The sequence below is a fragment of the Perca fluviatilis genome, chromosome 19 (genome assembly GCF_010015445.1).
Source record: "Perca fluviatilis chromosome 19, GENO_Pfluv_1.0, whole genome shotgun sequence".
Classification (NCBI taxonomy): Eukaryota; Metazoa; Chordata; class Actinopteri; order Perciformes; family Percidae; genus Perca; species Perca fluviatilis.
In genome coordinates, this window is record NC_053130.1 from 4,401,350 (window position 1) to 4,414,938 (window position 13,589).

General features: G+C 38.8%; 1 pseudogene; it reads left to right on the forward strand.

Annotated features, from left to right (window-relative positions):
* Positions 1–2,838: 2,838 nt before the first annotated feature.
* Positions 2,839–9,529, forward strand: LOC120548454 (annotated as a pseudogene).
* The last annotated feature ends 4,060 nt before the right edge of the window (positions 9,530–13,589 follow it).

A 13,589-nucleotide genomic window follows, 5' to 3' on the forward strand; every position in this document is an offset into this window, starting at 1 on the left:
TTGTCGTTGGCAGTGGCAGCAGCGTACCAGATGGTGATGGAGGAAGTGAGGATGGACTCAATGATGGCTGTGTAGAAGTGCACCATCATTGTCTTTGGCAGGTTGAATTTCTTCTGCTGCTGCAGTAAGTACATCCTCTGTTGTGCTTTCTTGACGAGGGAGCTGATGTTCAGCTCCCACTTGAGGTCCTGGGAGATGATGGTTCCTAGGAAGCGGAAAGACTCAACAATGTTAATTGTGGAGTCACATAGGGTGATGGGGGCAGGTGGGGCTGAATTCTTCCTGAAGTCCACAAACGTCTTTAGAGCTTAGAGGATATTTAAACCTTCAATAAGCTCATCAAAACAATCAAAACAGCAACATATTAAAAAGACTTAACATGCATGTGCTGATTACTACTTGTGGTGTTTTTCAACTACAACAACCCCCCCACCCCTCCCTTCCGCAATACTTCATGTTCATACTCATTTCATCTCTCTTCCTTTGAAGAGGAGGCGTGGATTATTATCAACCTGCTGCATGTTATGTAACTTTACCATATTTATTGTAGACTGTTTGGAGGCAGAGGACAAAACATCAGACATTGGTGTAGAGAACTCATTCAGTGTCTTCAGCTGTCAAAGGTAACTTTGGTGACATTTTATTATATAGATTGTTTTAAAAGGTAAAGACATTGTAAATAGTCATGAAAACAAGCAGACAGCTGTGGACTGTACTGTGTTTAAACCAACTATATTTCATTTGGGTGTTTCCCTGTCTTACCTTAAATTGTAAGCCTTATGGATATGTGATTGTGTAACAAAGACAGAAAATTTAGTTTAAGAAAACGACTAAAAAGATATAGGCATGCAAACTCAAGTAAATTAGCTGAAGGAAAAATGAGAGAAGAAAAATGGGATAGAGCATGCACAATTAATGGGAAATTAAACAACAATGAGTAGAACTACTGTGTAGATATTTCAGAAATGTAGTCCATATATCGAAAACGTGCTTACAAAGGCTATTTCTTACAAATGTTGTTTTGATAACTGCAAACCCTTGGTGTTCTCTCAATGAGCTTCATGAGGTAGTCACCTGAAATGGTTTTCACTTCACAGGTGTGCTTTGTCAGGGTTAATTAGTGGAATTTTTTCCCTTATTAATAAAAAAGCAAAGGGTGGCTACTTTGAAGAATCTAAAATATAAGACATGTTTTCAGTTATTTCACACTTTTTTGTTAAGTACATAATTCCATATGTGTTCATTCATAGTTTTGATGCCTTCACTGAGAATCTACAATGTAAATAGTCATAAAAAAATAAAAGGAAACGCATTTGAATGAGAAGGTGTGTCCAAACTTTTGGCCTGTACTGTATGTATGTATGTATGTATGTATGTATGTATGTATGTATGTTCTGAAACAACATTAATTAATGGAAAGATATTTGGGAAATAATGAGAATGATAATAATAATTTATACTGTTTATTGATCCCCAGTGGGGACATTTTTACACTCTGTTAGAAATTACTACACACATGCCTGAAATACACACACATGCTCAGGACCTATTCATGCACAAATGGTGAGATGTCAGAGTGAGCTTATACAAAATACTGTTGTGTGTCGTGAAAATACGATGATTGAGGTTATGTTATGTAACCCAAGACAGGTTACAGTCATTTACTGATTCAGTTAGAGATTTCTACTGAAATAAGAAAATTAATCTTTATACAAAAGATAATGCAGATGGTTTATCAAGTGGATGAATCAGTCTCATCAAAACCAGAGGGCAGAGGGGCATTCAACAAGTAGTGGGACATCAGCACAGAAGACAGGCTAAATGTCCTAAACAAATGGACATTTGGAATTTGAAATGAATTGAATTGTTTATATTTTGAATTTTTTAAATTGCTCTTTAATTTTTTATGTAAATATATTATTTACATTTTATGTTCAAGATTATTTAAACATTCCATAAGACTTAACATGCATGTGCACTTGTGCACTTGTGCACTGGTGTTTTTCAACTACAACCCCCCCCCTCCATTCTGCACTTCTTTATGTTCGTACTTATTTTATCTCTCTTCCTTTGAAGAGGATGAGTAGATTATTATCAACCTACTACATGTTATGTAACTTTACCATATTTATTGTAGACTGTTTGGATGCAGAGGACAAAACATCAGACATTGGTGTAGGGAACTCATTCAGTGTCTTCAGCTGTAGAAATATTTTATTAAGAAAAGGTGTGTAAGTGCTAGTTGCAAAAGACAAAAGAGCTGTGTCAGTCATTGAGGAAGTGGCCCAAGGAAATGTCTCTGACATAGAAGGTTAAGCTTGAGCCTTTAACAATATTTTAAGCCTTTATGGCATGAAAGTGCATTGTGTACTTGACAGCAGAAACACAGGAAAGGTAGTTAAAGTTACAGAACAGACGAGGAAGTTGCACCACAATGTCCAGACCTTATGCTGTACTCAGTAAATTTGCTTAACCCTTAGATGCATGACCTACCAATACCTACACTCTTCCATGAGTGGGGTCAAAAATGACCCCAATTAGAATGAATGCGTTTTATGCAGTAAACTTAATACATTTCTATCTTAAGTAAAAAAACTACTTACTACTTAACAATACAATATCATACACACACACACAGACAGACAGACAGACAGACACACACACACACACCTCATGATTGTACTCAAGAGTATATTCACATAGTGTGCATGTCTAAGGGCAGCACGGTCTCACAGCAGTTCGTGAAATGGTCACGTTATTTTTAATCTATTGATTCGTGTACACGGACACGATTATCTCGTTGCTGAGGATGTCATTTATTCGTGTGGTCAGCATATAATGGGAAGCATCTATACGGAGGTTGGGTTTTGGAAAGGAAGCACGGGCAAAAGACACACCACGCCGACGCCCCACAACAATGGGACGCTGATGCGCCACAACAACGGGACGGTTGGGTTTAGGAAAAGAAGCACGGTGAAAGGACACGCCACACGCCGGGACGCAATCCCCGGTCTCTGGGATGCCGACGCGCCACAACAACGGGACGGTTGGGGTTTATGCCGGGACGTGAACCCCAGTCTCAGGGGTGAAAGTCCTGTGTTGTTCGACCCATTCACCACCCCAACCAACCTCCTTACATGGATTTTCGGCATTTAATACTACTCGCTACTGTAATCGTGCTGTGATCACGAAATATACTTCCCATTGAAATTCATTAGTTTAAAAATCATCCTCACCAACACAAAAAAATGAGAAAAACGTGTCCTTGTACATGAATCTATAGATTAAATAATGTGACCATTTCATGAACTACTGAGAAATGCTGTAAATGCTAGCAGGTTTAGAGCCACTACTAAAAATAATAAATCATTTTGAAATCATATTTGCTCTACTGAAAGCGCATGAAATCTTGCAAAACGTGCTTGCCTTTAGCTTTTGTTACATTCCATAGACTAAATATTTAATTGATTAAAATAACCATAAGTTGCAGCCATAATATTTAGAGTCTATGTTTGCATCCCAGCTACTGACAGGAAATGTAAACACACCAATATTTAGTTTCATCAAGGCTGAATATCATCGTGATACATTGTAATTGACTGACACGATGCTGAGCACTGAAATTAATTTTCAACTGGAAATGTCAAAGTGCCAACAGACCTTTCTGACATGTTGGTGGTTACCAGTTAGAAAGTATATAACTAACCACATCACTGCCTCTTGAAAAAACTACTTACTACTTAACAATACTTCCAACTTAAACTTCAAAGTATTTGTATAACTTAACTCATGGTAAGGGAATTAAGGTAAAGTAAAGTAAACATGAAGGGATTTTGGTAAGCACTGTTTCAAATAAGAATACACTAATGCACTGTTAGTAGCAGTGATCAGATCAGTAATTGGTAGAGAGTATTAAAAATAATGTTAACATTTAGTAAAAATAACCATCAGGGTGGTGAGACTGCTGCCATTAGATGTGTGGATCAACAGTAAATGTATACCTGGCAGTCACAGTTGATAAAAACCAAAGGCTCCTAGGGTTAACCTTTGAAATTCCATAGAAAATGCTTGGGGTCATTTTTGACCCCACGTATGGAAAAGTGTGGTACTGATACAAAACATGCAATTACTTAAAAAATATAACAATTATATACAAATCCAAATGGCCTCATGTCAAAGACAACCTATTTGAGGAATACATGGAAAATTAAATGATAAAAATGTAAAATTACAAAAATATTGCAAAAAAACAACCGCTGGGTTCATTTTTGACCCCACTTATGCATCTAAGGGTTAACTGAACTCTACGTCTCAGATTGATCCTTGTGTTCTGGTAAACTTAAAGTGCTCATATTATGCTCATTTCAGGTTCATAATTGTATTTTGAGGTTATATCAGAATAGGTTTACATGGTTTAATTTTCAAAGAACACCATATTTTTGTTGTACTGCACATTGCTGCAGATCCTCTTTTCACCCTGTGTGTTGAGCTCTCTGATTTAGCTAAAGAGTGAGGCATCTCACTTCTGTTCCATATTTGCTGGGAGGTGCACATGCACAGTAGCTAGGTAAGGATCACATCAGCTAGCTGTTTGTTTCTACAACTTCAATTAGTACAAGGCAGGATTAGCTGGGAGACTTCTTCTAAACGAGGGCGCACTTCCAACTTTGCGTGGAATACCTGCAGAACAGGGACATGGAAGTAGTTCTTTTGTAGATTATGGTGAACTAGTGTGTGTTGTAGCAGTGTTTTGCCATTCAGAACGAGCTAGCATGCTAGTGCTAGCAAGCTACGGTTAGCCACCTCTTCTCGTCTAGTGACGTAGAAAATCCTGCAGATTTTGAACAGCTCACCCGAGACTGAAGGCAAGATACATTCATAAACCGTATATATATAGATATATATATAGCTTTGTGCATACAAGGCCAGGTCTTCTTCTTCCTCGTCTCTTAATTTCTTTGTCTTCATGGAGTGTGAGATTGCATGAGATCCTATGAGAGTCTTCAGCCAGCGTTTCTTCTGTTGGAGAGCGGTGCAGTTGGTCCTGGAGTGGCGAGCCAAACCTGAGTCGGATAGAGATTGAAAAAAGGAAAGGAGAGAAAGTTGAGTTACTGAAGTCCAGCAAAGAGTGGTAGGACAAACGTTTTTTAACTTTCCCCACACACAAGGACTTTTTCCTTTTTTTCCCCCAAACAAGGTCGATGGAGAGAACACTGAGAGGGACTTACACACTGATTAAACGGAGCTCTTGGATCAACTTCTTTATATACTTATTATTTATAGCATAAGTTGGTTTGTTATAGAATGTATGGTCATGTTATGCGTCACAGTTTGGTAAATGACGGAGTGATATTAGTGGATTTCTGACGCAAAGAAACTTTTTCATTTGTTTTTATATTTTGGTTGGTATTTTAATTGATTTAAAGGAGGAAAAATTAACGGAGCCACTTGTTAAATTAGAAGCACTATAAAACAGGATTTATAAATTTGTAAAAGACAAAATAATGGGGAAAAAAACAACGTAATGAGTGCCTGACTAAAAGAAAATTTTTAAAAAAGCATTCCAATCTGAAATATAATAGGGTAATGAAAATAAACTAGGCACTTACCTGACAAGTGGATTCTAGGATAAACCATAGAGAAAAGGAGATTTTTTTAGAAGCAAAAGGGTATTTTATTTATTATTGCATGTGTTGTGTGGTTTTACTTGTATATTGTTAATATTCTGTGTTAAATTATATTTTAAGAATAAGACAAATTAAATAGAAAAAGAAGATAACTGCAAGATGAAATAATAAATGTTGTTTTATTACCTTTTTAAATATAACCCCTTGAGTCTGTGTCTTGTTTCTCCTTTGCTGCCCGATATCCATTTCTCCCGAGAGAACTAGATCTTCTGAGAAACTGGTCCATATTAAGTGTTTATATTTTTCTATTTACTGTACCGGGAGGCTAATTAATAGTTCCTTCTGAGTGTTACAAGTGCAATTGGAATAATTTAAAAGATAATTGCACACACACACACACACACAAAAAAAAAGAAGCAAATTGCAAAGAATCCTCTGCACACTGTCTAACTTGCAAAGTTAGCTGACAATGTTTTGGTATCCTTCATCAGGCAAATGGTGTTACACACTGAGAAGCCATCTTTTGTAGGAGGTGACTGTTGGTCTGCACCCATAGGCGTGGGAAGTGGGGGTGTTGGAGGTGCTGCAGCACCCCCTGGTGGTGAATCTTTAAAACTGTGATGACAATAATTTGATGGCTTAAAATGTATTTACAGTATTGAATCAATAATGTAAATACATTTTACTATTTATTCTCTTTACTTATAGGACAAATAATCAGACATTGGTGTAGGGAACTCATTCAGTGTCTTGCAGCTGTCAAAGGTCAATTTTGTGACATTTTATTATAAAGATTGTTTAAAAAGGTAAATAGTCATGAAGATGCAACCTTTAACAAGCAGAAAGGTGTGGACTGTACTGTGTTTAAACCAACAATATTTCATTTGGGTCTTACCTTAAATTGTAAGACTTATGGATATGGAATTATGTACTTAACAAAAAAGTGTGAAATAACTGAAAACATGTCTTATATTTTAGATTCTTCAAAGTAGCCACCCTTTGCTTTTTTTATTAATAAGGGAAAAACTTCCACTAATTAACCCTGACAAGGCACACCTGTGAAGTGAAAACCATTTCAGGTGACTACCTCATGAAGCTCATTGAGAGAACACCAAGGGTTTGCAGAGTTATCAAAAAAAGCAAAGGGTGGCTACTTTGAGGAATCTAAAATATAAGACATGTTTTCAGTTATTTCACTCTTTTTTGTTAAGGACATAATTCCATATGTGTTCATTCATAGTTTTGATGCCTTCAGTGAGAATCTACAATTTAAGTACTCATGAAAATAAAGGAAACACATTGAATGAGAAGGTGTGTCCAAACATTTGGCCTGTACTGTATATATATATAAAGAATGGGCATAACTGCAGCTTAAGTGCATAAAGTTACAGCACTTCGTTAAAACCTAATTACATGGAGCCACATACCTTTGGAAAATAAATCAAAACATTGTCTTTGGTGTACACATGTACAGCATCTGCACAAGCAAAATATAAAGAAGGCATTGCGTTACATAGGCTATATGTACTAGTAGTACTACATGTACTGTAATATCCCATTGTCCGCTGTCAGTGCAAGCGAGGCACAACAGACAGAATGTTAACACACATGGAACAAAAGCTAATTAACGTTTGGGAATAATTACTTCTGGCATAACCAGATATTTTATAAATACTTTAAATAACACAAAACAACTAAATGGTGATAGGTAATACATCTGATTTCATATACTGCTTTAGTAAAAATTATATTTTTTCAGGGCTCTGGCTCTCACCTGAGACCATTGTCGATGCATATGCAGGACGCAAAAAACGATAATTACTGTTGCACTAGTCTGGACATCTTACCGTGCCCATGTTGCAATAAAGGTTACCTAAATGTCATGTATATAAATTTGCTGTCAGCTTACTAATCGATTGCGCGTTTTGTGTAGATTTGGACTTTTATACGTTTTATTCCACTTTGTTTAAACGGCGAAGTTCACCTCGTTTACCTGTTTGGAGCTGACTGGTGAATGTGACGCGCGTAGTATAGGCCTTGCTGGATACACCGTGACTCTGTTTGTGGATCTACTGATCGCTGTGGATGACTTGTTTTCATGTCATTGGATTACGGCAAAATACTAATCTTTTTTCTTAACGTGTCTTAATGTTTTATGGTGTGATTGCGCTTGTTTTCTGCGTTTGGAGAGGCATCTCAACACACTTTAGGTCCAACACTGATAGTTCACTGTTACATTTTAGTTGAATTTAAGTGTCGGGGAATTCCGCCACCGTCTGTCTATTGTGCTCCAACACAGCCGTGCCGCGATTGGATTTCATAAGGGTGAATTGTTAAATTTTTACAATGTAATTTCAAATCTGCTTTAAAAAATAAACATGTATGTTTATTTAGCATGTTTGTTTTGTCCATATGTGCTCGTGCTGTGTTCCCCAGGTCTCAGCTGCTACAATGAGTTTTTTTTTTTTTTGCCCCCCCTGGCTTGAATGTCAAGCTCCACCTATGGCCAAAACATGCAAAATGGAGTACGATCTTTACAGTGCATGGAAATAACATAACACATGAGATACATCGAAGTTATCAACTTAAAGGTCCCATGACATGGTGCTCTTTGGATGCTTTTATATAGACCTTAGTAGTCCCCTAATGACCTCATAAGGAGAAGATTCCAGATTGGCCCATCTGAGCTTTCATTTTCTCAAAGGCAGAGCAGGATACCCGGGGCTTGGTTCACACCTATCACCATTTCTAGCCACTGGGGGACCATAGGCAGGCTGGGGGAATGCATATTAATGTTAAAAAAACTCATTAAGTGAAATTTTCATGCCATGGGACCTTTAAACATCAATTCACTTTTAGAAAACTCATATTCTGGGTGGAGCACTCTATACACTGAACCTACCCAATCAAACGTATACAGCTTCTCTGATCGGGTAGGGAAGCAACGCAAGACTACATGCAGCAGATCTGCAGTACACCATATGGCCAGGGGTGGCTCCCATTCACAACTATTAAACAAGGCTGTTTCATTTTGGCGAAAATCATATATAACAATACAGTAAATGTTTAACTCTGTTACACCTATACATTTACAGGAATAATGAACTGCTTAGTTAAATTTACATGAAGATGATTGGACCCTGCAGACATATTTGGGAGGAGGAGTTCAGAACATGTTTACAACTGCTTTCTTTACTTTAACCAACGTTTTCCTGCAGGTGGGAAAGGATAATGTTGCTCCGATCTACGTCATCAACCTTCTCATTTCCGACCTCATTCAGTTCTGCTGCATGATTGTTTGGGTGGCAACAGATAAGGACCATAACATATATCAAATAGGTGGTCTTATTCATGTCTCTAGTCTGATGCCAGTGTTGGCTTCATGGTGTGCATCGCCCTGGAAAGGTAAAAAAAATCGCCTGCCCACTGTGGTACCGCTTCAGATGAACCATCAAGATCTCCGTAGTGGTCTGTGTCCTGGTCTGGACCCTTCCTCTTGCTTCTATTTTGAAGTTTGGTATATTTCAGAAATTTCATTAACCATGTCAGTCATATTTTTCCTCCTTCCCCTCCCACTAATCATATTGTTCCTGGTTGGGACCCTTAAAGCCCTGTCTGCTTCCATCTCAGTTCCAGCTGATGAAAAACGTCGTATTGTGGCAATGTTGGTCCTGGTGCTGCTTATTTACACGCTGCTGTTACTGCCCAGAACCATTATGTTTCTGAAAGAGGGAGCCAGTTTTAACTTCCACAGTGGCCTGCGTATTGTGTTTTTTAGGTTGAGTCCTCTTGCAGTCTTAGTTCTGTATGTTTTCATGAGGAAAGGGGCCATTGACAAGCTCTTGGCCTCTCCGTATTTTTGCAAAATTGACATCAATGATGTCAGCAGTTCAACTGTATGAATGAGGATAGCATGTTTCAGCTGCACGGCTTCCGGGAAGGCTGCTCTCATGTATGCTCGGTCAAAGCTCCTCGGAGATACCTCCCTTGCTGAGAGACTTACTTTGCGGCTTGGGCTGGCCGCCAAGTTTCTTCGGGGCTGGCTGCAGAGTATCTCCAGTACCGAGTCGGAAATACTCTGAAAAGCTGAAATGCTGTTGAAATAATGCAAAATATACATAGATTTAATTTAGTTTTATTGTAATACACCAAAACACCTATCTTAAATGTAACTGTGCATTAACTTCTACAATTATACAGTTTATAACAGAAAACCCCAATAACAAAGTTGTTGCACACCACTGTTTCCCAAAAACATACAAATCATGTATTTAAAGCTGACTCAGATCTTACATGCCTGGCGTAATGTAACACTCATAAGAGTGACGCTGTGTACTTGCTGGAAACAGGCAGGAAACGTCTGGTTAATAACCAAAGTACCCACATTGCACATCAAGAAGTGTTCAATGTGGTTATTTGTTCTTTGCACATACAGTACAGGCCAAAAGTTTGGACACACTTTCTCATTCAATGCGTTTTCTTTTATTTTTTTTATGTCTATTTACATTTGAGATTTGCCTTCAGTGAGAATCTACAATGTAAATAGTCATGAAAATAAAGAAACACATTGAATGAGAAGGTGTGTCCAAACTTTTGGCCTGTACTGTAGAAACATAATTCCTTTGCTCTGGTAAATGGCAAAATCTTTATTTACAGCACTTGATCTTAAATGTTCACACAGTTCCTAGAGTGTGTTTTAATGTGCTTTATTTCTCGAGAGTAGTAGTAGAAAGGTATGTCATGAAATAAACTTTTGGCGTTAACGAGCTAACTTCAGGTTCAACCCAGGGTTTTCTGTATCACGAAGGTGGATCACTTGTTACCGGGTTCAATCGCCGTGGTAACTTATGCTGAACGCCTAACCTGGTCGGGAGCAGGTTAAGTTGGAGATTAGAGATCAACGGGTGTTAAAGCGCCGCCTGCCGACCAATCAATACTCGATTGATAACGGCGTCACCGTTCTTAGAAGACCAGGCGGAGCTCGGTGCGAGGAGAGAGAGAGAGAGAGAGAGAGAGAGAGGGGAAGAGGGGAAAGGGGAGAGAGGAGAGGGGGGGGAAGGGGGGGGAGGGGGAGAGGGGGTGCGCGGGGGGAGAAAAAAGGCGCTCATAAAAGTTAAAACCTTTAGAGACCGACCACCCCGTTAACATTCCCTGATGGGTATTTTTATGAAAGATATAGATTTTAATGGGATGGAATTACATATTGGCTATTTGTCGGCTTCTTGAGCCGTGTGTCGCCAATGTGGACAATCGCTTCCACTGCCAGGGTTGCAACTGAAATAACAGGCTAAAGCAACGGCAGTTTATGGAAAGCACAAGCGTAAATATGGTCAGATCTTGTGCCTGACTGATAAGGAAGTGATATTGATAAGCATTGTGATTTACACATTTACAGCGTCGCCAATTTCTTTTGCCAGCTTTCCTTCCTGTTTTAGGAAGCAGCGACTGTATTGCGTTTTGCCTGCAAAACCGTGTCTGTGTTCTTCATATTTATGTAGAATTATAGTTTGCTCTTCTTATCTTATCTTCTTATGCGGCTCTGGTAGATGTTTGCGATTGGTCGTGCTGTGCAAACAGCGCCTCTTTTGATTGAACTAGTTGATAACCACCGTCGTGACACAGCTTATGCAGGACCGCGGTTGTTAAGGTTAGTGAAGCCGGGTAACTTAAAGAAATCCAGGGCATGTTGATGTTGCTTTGAGCTACTTACCGTTTACGCACCACGAACCAGCATATTACTTAACCATTACCCGCTAAGGGGGATGTATTGGTTTATGCGCGGGCAATAGTTGGAAGAAGCCTACGACGTTAAACATGCTGTGGTGATGGCTCAACCAGCTACTTATTGTCGGTAATTGTCTGGAACACTGTTTGTTATGGTTCGTGGTGCAGGTTGGTTTGTTTATTTGCCGTTTGTGGAGCCTGGGCTGTCTTCAGAGACCGCGTTTTTTTAGTGTGTTCAGGGGACAGGCAGCTAACAGATAGTGAGGAGATGTTTGCTGTATCTGACAAAAAAAGTTGTAGCCTAAAAAATGTGTGACATCGCTTAGAGCACCTTTAAGTCTTTGTCTTTTTTGACTTACTGTACTGGGAGGCTAATTAATAGTTACTTCTGGGCGATGTCAGTTTATAAGCATGAAATAAATGGTGGCCTCGTCACAAACTTTCTCAAATTACGGCTTAACAGTACACTACAATGTGTTTCTGAAAACCTTTAGGAAAGCATTATGCAATACAATAACATAATCCTGATTCATATTTGATCAGCAACGCCCAGTTTGTGCTATGAGCCATTGCCTTAAACCGGGGCCATATTAGATAAAAGGTTGTAATTGGCCGGCACAGGCCGCTGGGAATCTGAATGGGAGGGGTACCAGACGTATCTGCCAGAATAAATTAAACATGGGCACGCAGATTGGGGCAGCAGCAGGTCAGACGGACCAAGTGTGGAGCGGGGACTGGTATCTGGAGATTTTAAGGTACAGCATTATTGGAAGTACAGTACAGGCCAAAAGTTTGGACACACCTTCTCATTCAATGTGTTTCCTTTATTTTCATGACTATTTAAATTGTAGATTCTCACTGAAGGCATCAAAACTATGAATGAACACATATGGAATTATGTACTTAACAAAAAAGTGTGAAATAACTGAAAACATGTCTTATATTTTAGATTCCTCAAAGTAGCCACCCTTTGCTTTTTTTGATAACTCTGCAAACCCTTGGTGTTCTCTCAATGAGCTTCATGAGGTAGTCACCTGAAATGGTTTTACCTTCACAGGTGTGCTTTGTCAGGGTTAATTAGTGGATTTTTTCCCTTATTAATAAAAAAGCAAAGGGTGGCTACTTTGAAGAATCTAAAATATAAGACATGTTTTCAGTTATTTCACACTTTTTTGTTAAGTACATAATTCCATATGTGTTCATTCATAGTTTTGATGCCTTCAGTGAGAATCTAAAATGTAAATAGTCATAAAAAAATAAAAGGAAACGCATTGAATGTGATTTACACATTTACAGCGTCGCCAATTTCTTTTTGCCAGCTTTCCTTCCTGTTTTAGGAAGCAGCGACTGTATTGCGTTTTGCCTGCAAAACCGTGTCTGTGTTCTTCATATTTATGTAGAATTATAGTTTGCTCTTCTTATCTTATCTTCTTATGCGGCTCTGGTAGATGTTTGCGATTGGTCGTGCTGTGCAAACAGCGCCTCTTTTGATTGAACTAGTTGATAACCACCGTCGTGACACAGCTTATGCAGGACCGCGGTTGTTAAGGTTAGTGAAGCCGGGTAACTTAAAGAAATCCAGGGCATGTTGATGTTGCTTCGTAGTACAGGCCTCAGCACCACGAACCATAACAAACAGCATTCCAGCCAATAACCGACAATAAGGAGTTGGTTGAGTCATGAACGCGCATTGTGGAAGTAGCCTACGTGCTAACGCTGCTGTGGTGATGGCTCAACCAGCTACTTATTGTCGGTAATTGTCTGGAACACTGTTTGTTATGGTTCGTGGTGCAGGTTGGTTTGTTTATTTGCCGTTGGTGGAGCCTGGGCTGTCTTCAGAGACCACGTTTTTTTGTGTGTCCAAACTTTTGGCCTGTACTGTATGTCAAAATTACATATATTTCTTTATGATTATGTCTGTCTTTTTGATGTAGTATGCCTACACGTTGGAAATGCCTGTCTGTTTTTGTTCCTTCTATAACTGTTGCATGGTGTATTCAGGGTATTTCTAAGCAAAGAAGCTTTTCATTTTCAGTACAAATGTTAGACAAGAGCATGATGAAACCAAACACATATTTGATGATGTTATCAACCAGGTTATATCTTTAAAGCAGGAAATGTGCGTGGTATTTTAAAAGCACAATTTGATATCTGCTCAGAAAAAACTGCAGATTAACAGACAGTACTGGTCGACTCGTGGAAACAGGAAGTGGTAGAACATTTTCATCGCACCATTTC